The sequence below is a fragment of the Silurus meridionalis genome, chromosome 15 (assembly GCF_014805685.1).
Source record: "Silurus meridionalis isolate SWU-2019-XX chromosome 15, ASM1480568v1, whole genome shotgun sequence".
In the NCBI taxonomy this organism is placed as follows: domain Eukaryota; kingdom Metazoa; phylum Chordata; class Actinopteri; order Siluriformes; family Siluridae; genus Silurus; species Silurus meridionalis.
The window spans coordinates 22438411-22458100 of record NC_060898.1 but is presented as its reverse complement, the minus strand read 5'-3'; positions in this window follow the sequence as shown (position 1 = coordinate 22458100).

The following is a 19690-nucleotide window of genomic DNA, read 5'->3' as shown; positions in this document are numbered from 1 at the left end:
AGCTGGCAAACCGGTGGAGACCGTAGTTTAAATATACATTTTGTTACTGTATCGTGATAAAGTTTAACACGTGTCCCTTCTGAGCTAACGATCTAAGCGCCACGAAATGCGCAAGAGGATGCGAGTGCAAAACATATACAGGAAGTCCCCGAGTTATGACGGTTCGGTTTACTTACTTATTTTCGATCTTACAATGAAAAACGATGAATAAATATTTTATGTGTTGTACTGTTCACCATTCTATAAGACTTCTGGGTAGGCTCGACATACGATAATTTGAAGTTACGATGATGTCATCGGAATACGCCTCCATCGTAAGTTGGGGACTACCTGTGAATATATATATATATATATGCACTGATTGAAAACGTAGTTCATGACATCCTCATCCTAATATTGATGTTAAAACGTGGGTTTAGGAATAAATATTTTCTATCTGTTCATTTTTCTTCATCACTGCGACTTGAACCTTAGCACAGTTGTTGCTGCCAGAGAGGATAATGTGCATTTTTTTCAGAAACTGATAATCTCATGAGATTTCCTTAAGTGTGCACACAGAATGTTGCAAAAAGAAATTCTGTTTCTGTGGGTGGCAATGGCTTGTTGGTAAAAGAGAGGTCAGGAATGGATAGAAATGGACAGACCGGTTCGAGCTGACTGGAAAGCGACAGTGCACCACTCGTTACAACCGTGATAAGCAGAAAAACATCTCAAAATGTCAAGAATGATGGACGACAACATCAGACAAAAAAAGAAAATGCATCAGGACTCAGGATCGTCCTGAACATGTATCTGAGGCTACAGTGAGATTTTAAAAAATAATATTGAAAGCATAATTGAAGGAATCAACACTAATAAATTGAGCAGTAACTGAACAGGAAGACATGCTAACACTTCACTAATGCTAATCTAGTGTATTGACACAAAGCAGGTCATTGATTGAACACATCTGCACGGACGCTCGGCTCCTTTCTGGATAGTTTCTGCCCCACTGGTCATTGCCAGGGGTAAATCAGTAACCCAGACAACACAACAGCCAGATGACACCAAACAAAAGAGTTGGATGGCTGGTTTCAGTCAGGTGATTAACATGAGAACTTCTCTCTCTCTCTGTCTCTCTCTCTCTCTCTCTCTCTCTCTCTCTTTCCGTCTCTCGCCGACTGCATGTTGCTTATGCCATGCTGTTTTCTTTTTTCCTTCTTTCGCTCGTATTGTTCTCCTCTGGGACAGAACCTCTCTTGTAAAATTTTATGATGTCTATAGCGCGGAAGAGGACGTCGAAGACAAGCAGAGCAGACAGACACGCTAAAACTGCCGGGAGTATATTACTAGTGACGCCAAGGCTTCCTCTGGAGCAACAGGAGCTTTTATGACGTGTCACAGTCAAGTATTAGCGTAACGAATTGTTAGCATTTAGGAACTAATGCGAATGGATGAATTGCGAGAAATTTAGCTGGTACATCAGCTAAAAATAAAAAATATTTGATTTAAGAAGATACAGATTAGAAACAAGCCTTATTATATAAGATAAATACACTTGGTAATATTTCTTGAAATACGAAAACATATTGCGGCTTTGGAAAAGAAAAATGTCTTAAAATAAGCATTAAAACACAATTGAGTCTAATTCACTTAAAACTAGCTTGTTTATTATATTTTTTAAACAGTTTGCTTTTGTGTGTCTTAAATTCACTAAACAAGAGAATTCCTCTTTATTTAAGAATCACCATCATTATATGTTCTGTCTTAAAATAAGACGAAGCTTTTAAAAAAAACAAGGTCACTATTAAAATCAAGATCACGCGTACATGTGTATAGTCAACAATTATTTATTAGACCTGTAACATACAGTGGTTACGATGCAAAAACAAAGTGATTATTAAATGCTTTTCAAAATACTTGAACTTATTGCAACAGTAATGAATGTATTTTGTCATCACTGAACACTGAAAGATCTTCAACATGAGAAACTGAAATCAAACTACAGAACTACTTACTGTAGTAAAAAAGTAATCTGTATACAGAACAAAGTTCCAAAAAATATAATAATCATGCTGGATAATGTTTGGAAAGAGTGTGAAAACTTCATACTGCAGACTCTTATCATTTGTTATTAGGTTGTAAATAAATGTGTTGACATAAAAAAAGAAGAATTTCGAATAAATATTGCTAATGAACAAACCAAACCCTAATTGTGATTATTGACTTAAAACCAGACTAAAATAAAAAGATACAAGGCCTCAAATGATGTATTTGATAATGAAGCTGAATTTTTTTACTAATTAAGTAAGAAAAAAAAAGATAAATAATCTTGAAACAATCAATAATCTTACACAATCTGCTCTTGTATAGTATTTTATTCGTAACATACGATCATTACGATTTTTATGGCTTGAAATCAGCTTTTCAAAGCAACATTTTTTGTGGGAAAAAACTTACCAAGTACAATGTTGTGCAGATTTTTCTTTGTTCGACTGCTTTTAAACAAACAAAATTAGATGATACTTGATATTGTTTCTGGTGTGAGGGTTTTTCCCGACACATTTCAAGCTGGTAATTTACTTATTTTATTGGCAGTTATTTTTGCATATGTCATGTGCTTATTTCTAGTTAAAAATCTGGATCAGATTGAGATCTAGAATCAGAATTGTGGATCCTTCATACCATGCAAATTATTGAAACTTAAATTTTTTCCGATACCAGTTTACGTCACATGTTTCACGTCTCGGAAGCACTCCAGAATCAAAGTCATCCACTTTGCTCGAGTCACTAAGATAAGCTTAAGAGGCAGGACATGTGTTAATGCGGGACTGGAGTTGTCCTTTTTACACACCATACGCCCAAACCATCCCTCCCACCACCATCACCACCAAAAATAATCCTTTACTGCTGACTGGTTTCCAAGGTTTCCTCTAGTCCTTCTCGCCTTCATGGTCAACAGTCCCCCCGTCCTTTACCCTCCTGGTAGGAAAAATAAACTTGACCCCTCAGATAGCAGGAGGTTCCTGGGGAGAGTTGACACCCTGTTCTGCCTGCTCTGAACCTTCAGCCTTTGTCCCCTCTTTAGGGTGGCTCCCAAGTCGGCCGTGGCTGTTTACGCAGGTGGAGAGGTCACATATCTGCTGAGCGTCGGGGGAGAATGGAGACTGGCTCAGTGGCTCGCAATCTCGTATCCGCTTCTGCATCAGTGAAACCATTCAGAAGCCCTGAAGTGACCTGTTCTTTATCTAGAGAACGTCATATATCACTGAGATAATGGATTCGTGGGTCGCTGATTTTTATCTTGCATTACAGCATCAATGCTGCAGAACGATTTCAATCCTCAGGCCATTATATAATTTGTCACTGCAAACCTTCATGTATGTGTTCTAAATGTTTCTTTCTTTCATTTTTGTAGGCCACATTCGGTGGAAATGATGCTTGATCTTTCTAGAAATACTCTATATGGACAAAAGGTTGTGGACACCTCGCTATAAGATTGTGCTTTTTAAACATTTAGTTCCTTTTGCTCTAATAATAACTTTCAATCTTCTGGGAAGACGTAGATTTTGTGTAGATTTGTGTGAGATTTAAAAAAGGTGTTAGTAAAGTAAGGTACTGATGTAGGTAAGAATGTGAGGAGGCCTTGTGTGCAGTCACATTTATTCCAAAGGTGTCCAGGTGTTGGAGCTCTATAGCAGGAGATCTTCCACTCCAAACCATGTAAAGCAGATCTTCATGGAGCTTTGCATCTCCTCGTTCAAGTGAAGCTCAAATTTAATCTTATAGCATCCAAAGACGTCCGATACAACCGTGTGCCTCCAAGCCTGGAGAAGAGTCATGGTTATTTTAATAGAAGTGAAATTTTATTAAAATTAATTCAAAAAGAAAAACAATCTAATATGATGTTTGTACATTTGGGAATAAACATATATTTATTTTTTATATAAAATAGTTATAAAGCAGGAATAAAGCAGGTCCTGGGATTTTTTTCTCTTTTTTTTTATCAGTCCCTGGAAGCATAAATGGAAGAACTGCTATTATATAAAGTTTTAAACCCACATTGGATTAAATGGTTACGTAAATACAGCAGTTGTTCTGTTATTGGACATATCGAGTTCGTGTTTGTTTGACAAAGATGCTGAGGCTCTATTCCAATTTCAGAGTTATTTTCTTTACAGCTAAACAATGTCTCATTTTTCAGTCCATGGCGTTCGTCAGCTCGACAAACAAACGATACCAAAATGATCCTAAATCCTTGAGCAAACATGGTATGTTTTCAAAAAAAAAAAAAACCTGAGTCGTTCCTATTTTGGAGACTTAAACACTTAAACGCTTTCCGTGTTATTGTTACTCGAAATTAACTAGAGGCTGAGGAAAGAGAGAGAGTGAGAGAGAGAGAGAGAGAGAGAGAGAGAGAGAGAGAGAGTGAGAGAGAGAGAGAGAGAGAGAGAGAGAGTGGAATTGTGTAGGGGTGAGAGGTTAGAGGTGAAAAAAAAACCCTTATCAATCCCACATGTGTGAATGAATATGAAGATGAGTATTCACTGGACTGGGAACTCAGGGTGTTCCTACATTCCCCTCATCATGTCTGTCTTGAACAGAGGGAGTCAGAGCAGTAAAAACTTGTAGACTGTGAACGTGGAGAAGGCACGATACTCCCCTCACCACTTCATTAACTCGTCATATTGACACACAGAGCCAGGAGACGATGAAGCTAATGGTTCTACAGACCGTTACTGATGAACTCAAGGGTTTAAAAAGGACAGAACTGTACCTCAGTAAATGCAAGAGATTGGAGATGACGTAAAAAGAAATACTAAATTTTTTAAACTTCAACAAGCCAAGAATGTGTCTTTCTGGTTAGCTAATGGTTTATGACCGTGGTATAATGAATAAAGCGGCATTAGCGACGTAAACTAGCTAGCATGTTTTTTCTTCACTACTGTTACTATTGCATCTTTCTTGAGCACTCTGTGTATTTTTGCACACTTCCTTTTTCCGTCTTCCATATATTTATAAAAAGTACTTCATGCTAATTTAATTGTCATATAAGAATACAGTAATCCCCCGCTTTACCGCAGTTGGAATCTCACGCCCCGGGTTTATCACGGAGTTGCGTTTACCACATCGCTAATTAGTTTAGCTGATTTTCCCGGTCTCTCGCGGAGAGCACCATAGACCAAAAAACTTATAGGGAATTGTTTAAATGGAGTTTTATGTTGGAAAAGTAAAATGTATTAATTAAAATTATTATTCATTTTAAAATGAAGTAAAATGTTAATACAGTACAGTACTGTATATTTACGTATTTTTGGGGTGGCGTCCGTTTATCACGTTTTTTTGGTTATGCGATGAATTGCATAGTCAGTGTGGTGTGTGTGTGTGTGTGTGTGTGTGTGTTAGGTGGGTGAGTATGGAGTAGGGCTGGGGGGTGGAGGGGTGGAACGTATTCTCCGGCCCACAGTTCCGGCAGGAGGAATGAGAAAGAAAAACAGCCCTGTGTCTTGTTGCTGGACTGAAACGCAACGCAAAACACATGGTCCCAATTTCACGGCTGTGGATGGAGAAGTGCGGGCGGATGTGGGGGCAGGAACAAACATGCAATCTGCAGACATTAATACCTCAGTAATAGTCACATTCACTTAAAACCAGGAAACATTTTTTTCATTCTCTCTCTCTCTCTCTCTCTCTCTCTCTCTCTCTCTCTCTCTCTCTCTCTCTCTCTTTCTGTCCCTGTCTTTCTCTAAAAAAACATAAACACTCAACTCTTGTCTTACATGTGATCTGTTTTTCCCACTTTCATCTCCCTCAATTCTCACTTATTTTAACACACATACTTCCTGTTACACTCTCTCTCTCTCTCTCTCTCTCTCTCTCTCTCTCTCTCTCTACTTTACTTACAGTAAACTGCTTCCCTCTTGCCTGACCATGTCCTATAAGGCAGGAAGCAGCTGTGGGGCTCTTCAACCTCCACACACTCCGGATGCTCAAAAAAAACAGGTTCTTGTGGTACCTTCGTGGTAATTAGGATGGACAGCAAATTTTTTTTTTTCTTCAGTAACCTACTTATGTAATCCCGGCGGTCGTGATGACTGAGTCGTGTACGTAAAGCTGCTTTTACAGCCATCAAATGACAGGTTATAACAGAACATGTCGGGTTTCCTTTATAGTCCTTGAGGTCTTCTGTAAATTCCTTGCTACGGCTTTTAACATTTATACATACAAAAGTCTCATCCTTGGGTTTTATTGATCGTTCCTTAAAATATAAGTGACGCTGGGAGGTTTTGGTAGTTAAACTATCGTGATGTATGTGCAGTGGTGGACAGTAAGGAAGTAAATGTACTTGTTCTTGTAGCTTTTTGTATCGCTAATTTGCTGAAGTATTTCCATTTGGAGAGACTTTTACTGTAACTTCACTACATTTCAAAGTCAAATATTTTAAACATTAAAAACAAAACACATAACTGGTCAAACACGCAGCGAGTCACCAATCAGGATCGAGTGCTCGCTTTGTTTTAAACTTGTTTTGATCGCCGCTTGGTGTATCTACTGATCATCAACATACAGTTCAGCATTAGTTCAACAGAACATTTAGAGTTTAGAGAGGAATAAATGATGAAGAAACTCCAGACTCGAACTTGCCACAACACACGTGACTTATTTACACGATTTCTTTAAGTAGTTAAAAAGAAGGTTTTGGGTTCATGATATTTGTAATATAAATCAATCAGTGTTTAAGTCATTAATATCTTTCTTTTAATAGATCAGTGTGCTGAGAGTCACATTCAAGTCTTTTCACACAAGAGTCTTGTGATAAAAATGACAACAGGAACATTATAGTTATAATAAATTATAGTACTTTGAATACTTAAGTACATTTGAAATCAATTACTTTTGTATTTTTACTCAGGTGAAAGTTTAAAGGGACACTTTTACTTTTACTGGAGTCACATTTTACTGAGTGGATCTCTAACTCAAATACATGAGTATTTTATATATATATATATATATATATATATATATATATATATATATACACACAGCAATACTACTTGTCCAACAGCTGGTGCAGCATGGCTTGGCCTGGCAAATTTCCCATAATTCTTCACTTCAATATCAAACCTCACTATTTCCCCTCTCAAGCGAACTTGTAAACATAAGTTTTTTAATATCAGTACAACATGCATTTCAAGTTGTATTATATTTAATTATGTTCTTCGAACACAAGTTCAATGTAAATGCTTCTATGTGATCCAGATGCAGGGAATACACTTTGCAAAAAATAGTATCATGCCATTTCTAAGCAATATATAGTACTCAACCAAAAGTGGGAATTAAAACATCGGAAGTTACTCAAAATCCACAAATACAAGCACCAAGGTGAGGAATGAAAATCTGTTGACCTGATTTGTTAGCAACAGTCCAACCAGTTAACAGTGAGAAAGTACTTGAGTAAATATACTTCTTTATTGCATTTTTGGTCTATTTTCTAGTTTTAATGAGTAACATAGCTATTAACGACTTTTACTCTCTACTTATGAATCAACAGATGAATTTGTACTTCATTACATTTTAATGGAAAATGAGCTTTAACAATTACATTTCTCACCTCAGTCGAACATGTCATTAAACACTTCCTGACCCACATCTGCTGCCTGGCAGCTACTTTTTTAGCACCGCTGGCCACATTTTCAGAAAAATGTAAGTTTTTTTTTTAAGTTTTTGAAATAATAAAAAATATTTTCCCTCTCTGAGACAGAAAACTGCATCTAATCCCGGACGGCTATTTGGTTTTATTTGATCTAAAACTACTTATTTTTATTTTATTTGCCGATTGAATTCTAACAGTTCTTCTACTTTGTGGCAGGAGACTGTCATTTTATTTGTTAATTAAATATCCTTTTTTTAAAGTTTGCTATTGCTACCTTTGGCGTGTTAAAGACGTTGTTGTGTTGATGGTCAATGAAGTGTTGATTTACAATTGATTTGTATTTTAGGCAACAAAACCTCATAAATCAACTGTTTTGGTGTTGAGGACGAGTGCATCTTTGAGCCTATGTTTAATACGAGTCAAATACTCAAGTTCTGTTCAAATCAGATATTTGAAGACTTTTACTGGAATTGGTAACTTTGTAACTTGTAATTGAATAAGTTTTGCAGTAGGATATCTATACTTCAACTCAAGTATCATTTTGCACATCTGGATAAGTGATTAGTGATACGCTGTTTGATCGATCTGAAGCAAATACTCTTGTGCTACTTTCTTCACTGTTAATGCTATGAGCAGCCATGTAGATTTGTCACTAGCTGATCTCTAAAACTCTGGAATAAGAAGACCATCCTGAGTCTGAGTAAAAATGAGGGTTTCCTTTCTTGCTTTTTCTTTAGTTTGAATTTGTTAGTGTAAAGCAGGATTCGTTTTATGCAGTATGAATGATTTGTAATGTGTTATAAAGGGCCAATGTGAGTACTTTTTGGAAACATTTTCAAGAAAATCCTTTTATCAGGGAAATATGAATGCTTTGAGCTACTGAATAAATTGAGGTTTTGTGAAGATTCCTCTAGCAGGTTGCTGACCCCTGTTTGGCAGTAAGGAGTGCCAGCATGGGGGTAATTAAAACAAACTAGCACTGCTTTCTCAGGTCCATCCCCAAACAAATGTCAGCTCGCTTGTCTTTTCTATACATCTGGGGGAGAAAGAATGCCATTGTCAGCAGGCTCCAGAAACACGAAGTGACATTTGCAGTGTGATGGAAAGAAATCCCTCCCGGAATCACCAGGACGTGACAAAACCTCTGAGCTGTGATAGGCAGTGTAGCCTCCAATTGCACTCATCAGCCATCTTTGTTTGCTTAAGCTCTTAGAGCATGGCCACTTTCTCGCCTTGTCGGTGTTTGTTTATCCTTCTATTTTGGCATTAATCTTCTTGTGCTGTCCTGTGGAGGAAAATTCTCAGCTGTTGTGTCAACACCAGGGGAGTAAAAGCACGTCTCAAGTACACGAACATTAAAGAATAAACCTTCAATGGCTTGGTTATAGCAGAGGACAGTTTAGAGACAAAGTGAGAAAGGCTTGATTGAGATGGTTTGGACATGTTCAGAGGAGGGACATGGGGTATATCGGTAGGAGAATGCTGAGGATGGAGCCACTGGGAAGGAGAAAAAGAGGAAGTCCAAGGAGGAGGTTTATGGATGTGGTGAGGGAAGACATGCAGGTAGTTGGTTTTAAAGAGGCAGGTGTAGAGAAGAAGATTGTATGGAGACAGATGATCCGCTGTGGTGTCCCCTAAGGGGAGCAGCCGAAAGAAGAAGAAGAAGGCTTGGTATAGCAGAGGAGAAGTGTTGAATGGACAGAGGAGCTGTCAGAGTCAGTTTGGCATGGATTCACTGAGGACAATTAACATATTGGACAGGCTCAACTAAAGCGAGCCATGCTTGGGTGAACAATGGCCAGTCAGCAAAGCAGTTTGCTGTTCATGCACTATATACAGGCTGGGGGTAAAAGATATAATCACAGAGAATAGTATGAAATTTTGGGTAGTTTTTTCTACCCATATTAATGATTTCCTTCAAGACAAATTGAAAATGTTACTCCTCTTTACTGAACCTGACACATTTGCAGTCTGGAGCATAGAATTTAATGGCCAACTCATATATAGCAGAGTTCCAAAGTACCTTTAGAAATCTTTTTCAAAATTGTTGAAAAATTTGATCAAATGAGCGATTAGTTAATAAATGCAGACATAACATTATACCATTATGACATTATAACATTCTAAACAAAGAACACTGATTATCACTTCATCATGGCACCTGTGGTTGGATTTATTTATTAGGCAGCAAGTGGACATTTTGTCCTCAAAGTTGATGTTAGAAGCAGGCAAAATTGGTGAGCATAAGATCTGAGCGAGTTGACAAATTTTAACATCTAGACATCTGGGTCAGAGCATCTCCATAACTGCTGCTTTTGTAGGATGTTCCTGGTCTGTAGTGTTTAAAGGTGCTCCAAGGAAGAAACAGTGGTAAACCGGCGACAGGGTCATGGATGGCCGAGGATCATCGATGCAGGTGGGGAGCGAAGGCTGACCAGACGAATTGCTGAAGAAGTTCATGCTGTTGCTGTTTGAAGGGTTGCGACTGTTTAAGCAGCAAAAGGGGAACAACACAATATTAGGCAGGTGGTCATAATGTTATGTCTGATTGGCGTATATTTGTACGTTAGTATGTGTAGTAGAATGCTGCCGTGCCCATATTTGGGAGGTGGTTGCTTAATGGTAAGGAACTGGATTTTGGATTCAAAGGACGTAAGTGTAAATGCCAGCCACACCAAGCTGCAACTCATGGGCCCCTGAGCAAGACCCTTTAGCTGCTGAGATGATTGAGTCTTCCAAATGCTGTAAATGTAAATGCTGTATGTTCTGTTATGGATTCGCTGCTTCAAAATCCTGTCTTACAAACATTGTCACAAAGCAATTACAGAAATCGGATTGGCGTGTTAAGGGAAGAAAAATCCCTAACATCACATGAGGAGTAGAATTTAAGAGAAACCAGGCGCAAACAGGTTCCAAAATCTGTATGCCGTGATTGTAAATTATTATGTTATACTGTTGTCAAAGGGCAAATGCAAACAATACACTCGCACGACAGTCTTTACCATCACAGCAACTACTTCTGAATGGTGTACAGCGAAGGGCTTAAAACATTGCAGTTCACTATATGTCCTTGAACCCCCAGGCCTGCACCTGCATCTAAAAGAAATGAAATTCAACAGAATGCCTGAATAAACAAATGTTTCAGTAGCGTAGAGTGAGGCTGAGATTGAGGGTCCTAACATTATTTTAAAAGATATTCCACAGATGCTGTTCTTGAATGTAGTCACTGTCATTCAAGGTACTAATAAAGAGCCTGCCCTTTCTGCACATGTACAATAAGAATAGCCTTTATTTGTCACATACACATTACAGCACAATTAAATTATTTCTTTGCATATCAGAGCCCAAAGTCAGCCATGATACTGTACCCCTGGAGCACGGCGGGTTAAGGGCCTTGCTTAAGGGCCCAAGAGTGGCAGCTTGGCGATACCGCGGCTTGAACCCCCGACCTTCCGATCAGCAATGGAAGACTACCAGTATATTTTGAAACCATTTATATGGTTTCACTGAATATAACACTGAAGTCAACATGTTGATTTTATGCAGCACTGAATAAAAACATATGCATTATGACTAAGATGCATTTGCAATTAAATGAGGTTCTGATCGGAGATCGTTTCAGACCAGAATTGTCAAAATGTTCTCAGAAATCTTGTGGATCATCAGGGTAAATATAATATATATATATATATATATATATATATATATATATATATATATATATATATATATATATATATATATATTTTTTTTTTTTATCAGAAAATCACATCTATTCATGAGGAAGTCTGCAGATTCTTGTGAGTACCTTGTGAAAACCTGCTTTATTTTGATAGAGCATCGTTATTTACATGCCGATAGATAGATGGATTATTAAAAGATGGTCCTTACAAGGATGTCAGTGTCCCCAAATAGGTAACCTGTCCTTTAAAGGGGTTGTGGCCAAATACCATGCGCTACTCCTGATTTCCCTCAACCACATCACTGCCTCCAGTTTAAACAAATATGCCGCTTGCTGAGGCCCTGGTCAAAAAATATAGATCTTCCATTTTTAAAAGTAGGCACACAGACTTTATAGCCATCCCTGAGACCACAGTTGCTCCACTTTGATTTCTTATACAACGATGCCATATGAGAATGATGTTGAACTGAAAAAAAAAGGAGTCTTGTCGCAAAGAATGCAAACTGTGGAAAGCCAACAAGGCAGTAAAACTTCATGCCAAAAAATAAAAATACGTAATAAAAAGTTTACTGGATTTTTTTTTTTTCTTCTTCTCATATATTCTTGACATTTTCTTATGCCTGAGTTATAGAGCCAAAATAAAAACTGGTGTGGCCAATTTAATTTAAAATGAGAATCTGAAATAGTTTTATGGGCCATCTTCAGAAATAGATGTTTTCCTCTTCATAAAAACAAAAACAAACTAATTTCTTTGTAACTGCTGAAACAGAAATGTAAAACTGACCGGTATCTTACAAGTTTCATCTACAGCGAAAATCAACATTCGTATGACCATTCTTGTGGGGACAAGAAACTCAAATAAAGGATATTGGTTACTGCTGCTCGTATCTGAAAAGAGGCTCCATTACCCACCTGATAAAGGCAGACATTAGAGATGGCTTCATGACTATAACCTCAGGGTGTGTTTCTCTGAAAACGTCACGAAATGGTGTAGTAGTTTTGCACAAAGGGACAATTAAAATGGTTTAAACACCCTACAATTGCTGTTCAGAGTATCTCCAGGACCTGCACAATTGAGGAAAAAGAATCAGTCAACCATCCTGTTCAATGGAGTTGTTGAATGGGGCTACCTGATGTGAACAACGTGTCTTAGATCTAATCTTTGCTGGAGGGCTCGAGGGGTCAACGTAACACTTTCTACTGCTCCGAAATCACTGATTAAATATAATCCAACTAGGGGTGTCCACAACTAGGTATTTACGTAGTCGAATCAGAATTGTCAAGTCTTGCCTACAGTCGACTGATAGTCAAATCAGGTGTGTGTGTGTGTGTGTGTGTGTGTGTGTGTGTGTGTGTGTGTGTGTGTGTGTGTGTGTGTGTGTTTGGTTACGAATCCTTATAACATTTTAAAGCCATGATGTACAGAACATCAGACAAACATATAAAAGAAAATGTATTTAGGTTTGGATCAATAAAGCTAAAAATTTACACATTAATCAAAAACAAATTTTCAGTATGAAATTTGAACAGAATTTACCTTTTACAGAATCTCCCAGACTCCTGTTTCGGTCACGAATCACGGCTAATAATCCAAAAACTTAAATTTGAAACCTAAATTTATTCACACACATTACAAATATTTATTTAAAGCTTTTTTCTTTCCACATTCTTATTTATTACATTATCACAAAACCTGAAATCAGACATAGAACCAAAATGCTATGATCCTCGTTTCACAACACCTTTGTAAATGTTCGAGTTTGGAAGTCAAAATCAGGCTTTTCCCATCAAAAATTTTGACTATTCACCCCTAAAGCCAACATAGTATCATAATATCCAGCATTAGAGTTGTAACAGAATGAGCAGGTACTGTGTTACAAATGCAAAAAAAAAAAAAAAAAATCAATAATTGATGGCAACCCATGTGGTCACGACTAGAGGTGACCATCAGGATTACTCAAACCCAAGGAGGTTTTTATTCATGCAGGCGCATGTAAGCAGTCAGATATATCGCATATTACCATGCGAGGTATCTAAAGAGTTCGTTCGTTCAACCATAGTAACTAAATAATGATTGACGGTTGTTTGTTCATGTTTTGGGAAACAGAAGCGGCTATAAAACTTATTTACTTTCTTTGGTAAATCTGGAATGATTATCAACACAATTGATATAATTGACTACTCACTATTTAAACACCAGGCTTCCTTTACAATTTTATCATGAATAAACAGCCAATTAAAACTATTATTCCATCCAGTGGCTGTGCAAAAGCTCAAAAATCAAAGGTGCACATTGGGAATAGGTTTGGGTTCAATGCAAATCAATATCAATCTGTTCTGATCAGCTCAAACCTGTTTTCGATCCAGTGTTTGCTCCTGGTTGCGAATCAGAATGTTGTAGGTTTCACCAAGGATCACCAAGCTGTCACAGTCAGAGCCTTGAGCAAGGACCCTTGACCCAATCTGCTCCATTGGTGGTACGTATATCATGGGAGACCTGATTCTCTAAACCCCAACTTTCTAACAAACTGGAATATACAAAGAAAAGGATTTAAATGTACTTTAATGTATATGTGACTGATAAAAACTTCTTCATGTTCTTCATGTGGCATCTACCAAGATGATCATGCCTCCATATACATTGCACAAGGGCTCATAAAAAGATGAGTATGAAAAGGATGTGTTTAAACCTCCAGTACAAATCCAGAGACTCACAATGAATTACATTTTCTTCTCCAATTCATCAATTACAATTAAAAAAATATATATTTCCTTGTTGATGAATGGTCTAAATGGTTCCAATGTCTATGTGAATCAAACTTTCTGTCAAATGCTGAGTTTCTAGTTTAAAGATTCTAATACAATTACCATTTAATTAATTAATCAAATAACAAATTGTAATTCAGTAATTGCATTATAATAAGTTATTTTAATTAATGAGTTATTGATTTAATTACATTGTATTAAGCATTTATAAGCATAACATCAATGCTTTCACGATTTTATCTGTGCACGCTGTACATGCTTTATAGAACCCAATTTATAAATTTTCCAATTTATCAATTACAATGGATTGTTGATGAATTGTCAAATTGGTTCTAATATTTTTGCTAACTTTTTTTTATATAAATTAAACAAAAAATTCTATTTTTCTTTGGTCTTCTTTCCGAGTTCACGCTTTTATCTGTGCACTTTGTACATGCTTAAAAAAAAAAAAACACAATACACACATCTTAAACAATAAATGTATGAAAATACGATTTTCTTTTCAGTCCCTCGTTTGTTGTCACTAAAATGATATATTTGTCGGCTTTTGTCTTTCTTACCGCTTGCAAACAAATGGACTTTAAATGTCACATTTGCATGGCAAAATATGATCTTTACATTAGTCAAATAGACACATTTGCATAAAGCCAACGCAATGAATAAAGCCTCTATCACCACAGTGCTTCTTTTCTTTGAGTGTGTACGTCTCTCCACCTCCTGTCTATTTGCTTCCGCTCCAGACTGCCTCAGCCGGGACGTCTATATTGTCTGTCTCTCACTCATTCACCCACACCCGGTGTCTTTGTCTTTTTTCACTGTCTATCAAATCCAGCCCTTATGTCTTGACAGAAAGTTGTGACATCTTTGTCTTTCTTTTGCACACACACACACACACACACACACACACACACACACACACACACACACACACACTTGCACACAATAGCTAGGTCACATGCTGGCTATAAGCAGGGCCTCAAAGAAAGTCACCACTGGGCTTCTATTTTAACCCTGAAATCCTGGTGCTGCAGGAAAACCTACTCCATGTAGTTTTTCTTTTTAAAAAGATCTCTGAGTTCAATTCTTTTATTTACACTTGTATTCACACACTCAACTGAGCAACGGGATAATAACTCATGATTAATATTTGCTAAATGCTACATTATACACTTTTTTGGACACATGCTGTATAAGCAAGCTGGACTTCTCTCTGGACGTAAGTGAGAGAGACAGTCTTAGATCCATATACTGGCCTGGGGAGAAGAAGAGAAGCTCTCGGATCATTCTGCATCTCCAGCTCGATGACAGCCACAAAGCCGATTGAGATTGACATCTCAATGCAGGGGCCGGTGCCCGTCCTTTACAAGCACCATTTCACGGCTTTGTCCTTTTCCCAAAACCACCATCACCATCACCACCTCCATCTCTTCCCCCCAAAACCCATCCAGCCAGAACCCAACTGTGCCTCTTTATCATCAGACGCTCACATCAGGTTGGCAAGACGTGGCTGTGGGGAGGTCCCCTCATTATACCCTGCTGGCCTTCAATTGGCGTCAAAACCGGCTTGTTCCATATACTTAGCTTTTGCATACGAATGGCCGGGCCATTGTCTGCCCCTAAATACACATTAAATCTGTCTGAAGGTGCAGTCATTTATTTTCCTTTTTCGTCCCCTTCTTAATAAACTAATTAATTGGACAGCTCTGATTTACAGGCGGAAGACATCTTCAGCGCTTAATTTTGTTGTTTTGTACGCTTTCCCACTACCGTGCCAAGTGTCTGACATGTAAGGATAGGATGTTTATAGTATTGCCAAGAGCACAGTGCAGCCGTCCCTGGGCCACTTCATCCCAGAGCCAGATGAGATTTCTGGCATTTGTCTCTGGCAGTTGCTAAATAGATTCGTCCAATTGGGACAGCCTGTGGCCAGGGACACACATTCATCATCTAGCCCTCAGGTCAGCCTTTGCGGTAGTCCAGACGGCAGACGTTGCACAAGGATCGGTCACTGATTGGACAGGCCCGAGTCAGATTTTGTGGAGCTAAATGAATGGGCTCGAAAAGTTTACCTTATCTTCCCAAACCTCCGCACCACCATTTCCTTTTCTGATGTTAACTCACAATTCTAAAACTCGGTCCTGTCTGTTAGACCTTGATTTGTGATTAGACTGAAAAAAATTTATTTCAGAAGGAAACATTTAAAAAGCAAAAAAGTAAGGAAAAATCTGGAACTGCTTTATCTCTGGATCTTTGACGTTTTTTCAGACTTGATAGTTTTGGGTTAAACCTAAACTGCCCATGCAGGACAAACACATAAAAGGAGTCAATTTAAGTTTCATGTGAGATCTTGAATAGTCCAAATGGTCTCAGCTGTATTCCACCATATAACGGATCTAAAATTAATTTGCAAAAAAATTCTCTTCTGTAAAAATGCACATTGTCCTAGATAGTTGAGTGGGGCTAATTGTTTGTGGCATACCCCATGGTGGGTATTGTCCATCTGTCCATCTACTCTCACTTTCACACACAGACAGATCAAACTGCCTGTCTCCAGCCCACATGCCGGGCACCTTTGGGGCAGATACCCCGAGGGGGACTTCGTCTCCCGGCTCGGACAGCTGTCATCCAACCAGTGTGGGTTTATTTGTTCCCGGTTTCCACTGAGTTCCTCACACAATGTCCAGATCAAGCCTCTGGTTTGAGGCCAGTGGGCTCCCAGCTGCACATCAAGCCTCTCATCTCGCCTTGGTTATTCCTTTAATTAAACACTTGGAGAAATAGCTCCTGGAGAGACACCGCCACATTTCCAAAAAAGCTTGGCCACATTCACCAAGCCGCAACCTCCTCCTCCACCACCACCCCCTTTTGCCCTTTCTCCTTTTCTCCACACCCTTGTCGAGGGAGGTGGCAAGCTGTTCTTCGAGCCCCCGGCTCATATACATAATCCTACTCTTCTCCCCCCACTGCCACCGTCCGCTCTTCCTGCCATCTCAATGGCGCTTCGCTCCTTCAGCCCGGAGAGTCTCAAAAGCAGCCCGCACCTCCCGTTACAACGGGCCCGTGGGCGCAGTGAGAAAATGAAGACCTCTGCACCCCTACAAATCCCCAGGAATTTCTCATTAAGAACAGGTCCCGGGCCCCTGAAGACCCCCACACGCACACATTCCCCTCCCTAACAAAATGTCTGAAGAAGTTGACCCTCTTGCTTGGAAGAATGGACTACTCGAGTCCTTATGTGTGTTATTCACCTTGCTCCTATTCTCCACATACAAGAGGCTTCCCCTCACCAATGGTACTTTAGAAAGCCCTCAAGACTTCCTCTTTTTTTAATGTGTGCATGCAAGCAGGAGAAAGACCATGGATGCAGCAGAATAGTCTGGTTGGGGTTTTTTTTTTTTGTTCTCCTGTACGTGTGTTAGTTTGGGGTTTTTTTTGTCTCCAATACATGTATATATTTTATGTAGATTATGGACAATATACTGAACTTTAAAACTCACTTTCATTCATTTTTTAACAAATGCTCAGTTTAAGAAAGTGACTAACTTTTATAACTGGTTAGTCTGTAAAAGAACCAGACTTGATACTAATACTGATGAACTCATACATCTTTATCCATGTACTGTGTTAGCCAGCAGAGCATGTACTTCTCAACAGTTTCTAGCATGTAACATGCGTATGCAGAAATGTATTTACTCCACCTAGTGGACAGTTCCCTTTTCTGTTCCTATTTCAAAGGTCCTGAGAAGCAAACTCGGAAAATTGCTGCATCCAATATGAAATTACACCAGATAATAATAATAATAATAATAATAATAATAAGAAGAAGAAGAAGAAGAAGAAGAAGAAGAAGAAAAAGAAGAAGAAGAAGAAAAAGAAGAAGCCCTTTTAAGGGAGTTGTGGTAGCTTTGTAGGCTCATTGATCATGAGTTTTAATCCCAGCCACACCAAGTTGTTACTCCTGGGCCCCTGAGCAAGGCCCTTAACCCTATAGCTGCTCAGTTTGTATGGATGAGATAAATGTAAGTTGCTCTGGTACATGAGCGTTCCTCCAAACTTTCAGAAGCAGAAGAAGAAGAAGAAAAAGCATCAGATCACACATTTTTGCTGATTTTACAGCATGACCTCTGCAGGGGGACTGTAAAATGTGCATATTTAGAAGCCAGGAAGAAAAAAACAAAAATGTGAAATTGAATCATGTCCTCTGTCGTTTGGACCGGGTTACAGTTGTTTGGATCCGTGTGGCATGAAGAATACAGTTTCCTCTACCGCACGCAGTAAAATTGTATGCACATATCATCGGCTCTATGATTAAGGTTGACCTTTGTGCAGACTAAACTTTTCATGGAGAATGGAGAAACGAGGATATGTTATGTGCAATATGCTTATTAAGGTTTTTATTTTTTACATGTGGCTTCAGTGCAGATGCAGAAGACTCTATAATGAAGCAGATGCTTCAGTATACACTGTGGTTTTCCTGTGGTTTTACAGAAGCTTATGGCAGGTTTGTCCATTTAGAAAAAACGGCTTTGGATCATCTTCAGTGTCCCTGATCAAAGAGATTATTAATTGTACATGCCATATGCCACGCAGGACCAGCTTTCGTGATTCTGACGTACCTCTGTTAGGGTTTGAGGGAGGCATTGAACTGAAGTGGCTTCAATTGAATCAAATAGAATCAAATGAACTGAATTGAATGTAGTTGAAATGAGAGAATGTATGTGTGAGAGACAGAGCTGTCACAAGTGGAGACAGCTGACAGCTGGGGTAGTGCAGGGTCAGGGGTTGGGGGTAGAGTGTGGAATCTGAACAACACACACACACACACACACACACACACACGGTATGACAAATATGATAACAAAATGAACCATCATATATTACAGAATCTCTGTTTTTACTGGATATTTTTGTAGCGAATGGATCATTCAGTTCAAGTCTTTTATATTTTTTATTTATTTTATATCATTTATTTTTGTTTGTAGAGCACTTTTAACAATGGACATCATCTCAAAGCAGCTTTACAAAGAATATATAAGTTTAGTGCTTATAAATTTGTTCCTTACAAGTGTAAGTTTGTCCCTAAAAAGTGAACCAGTGGTGACTGTGGCAAAGGAAAAGCTCCATGAGATGCCATTAAGAAGAAACCCTTGAGAGGAACCCGACTTAAAAGGGAATCTCATCCTCATCCTCAGCACCGAATATCCATTCATTACAGTCCAATCATTGCTGAAGTGTTCAGATATTCACTGATGGACTGGAGTACAAAACTGTTCATGATCTGAAGCCATTGTAGCTGTTAATATTAACTCTAGTCCAAATCCATCTTCAGGGTTCTTGAGTTTTTAGGCTGTGTATATGAAACCATTCTCAGCAGCATCGAGTGAGAACTCCATCCAGAGATAGAGCAATCAGGGCAGATCAGGCAGGTCTGGAATGAAGAAAGGGGACAGGATCACTGGTATCTCAGGAACTTGAGCAAGAATTTGAGAAATGTAGCAATCAGAGATTGGAGATTGGACTGGAACTCTGTAGACTGGAAGATTTATAGTTTGAGATTTGATGATTTGCAGACTTGGAGAACAATGACTGGGAAATCCATTATTAGAAAT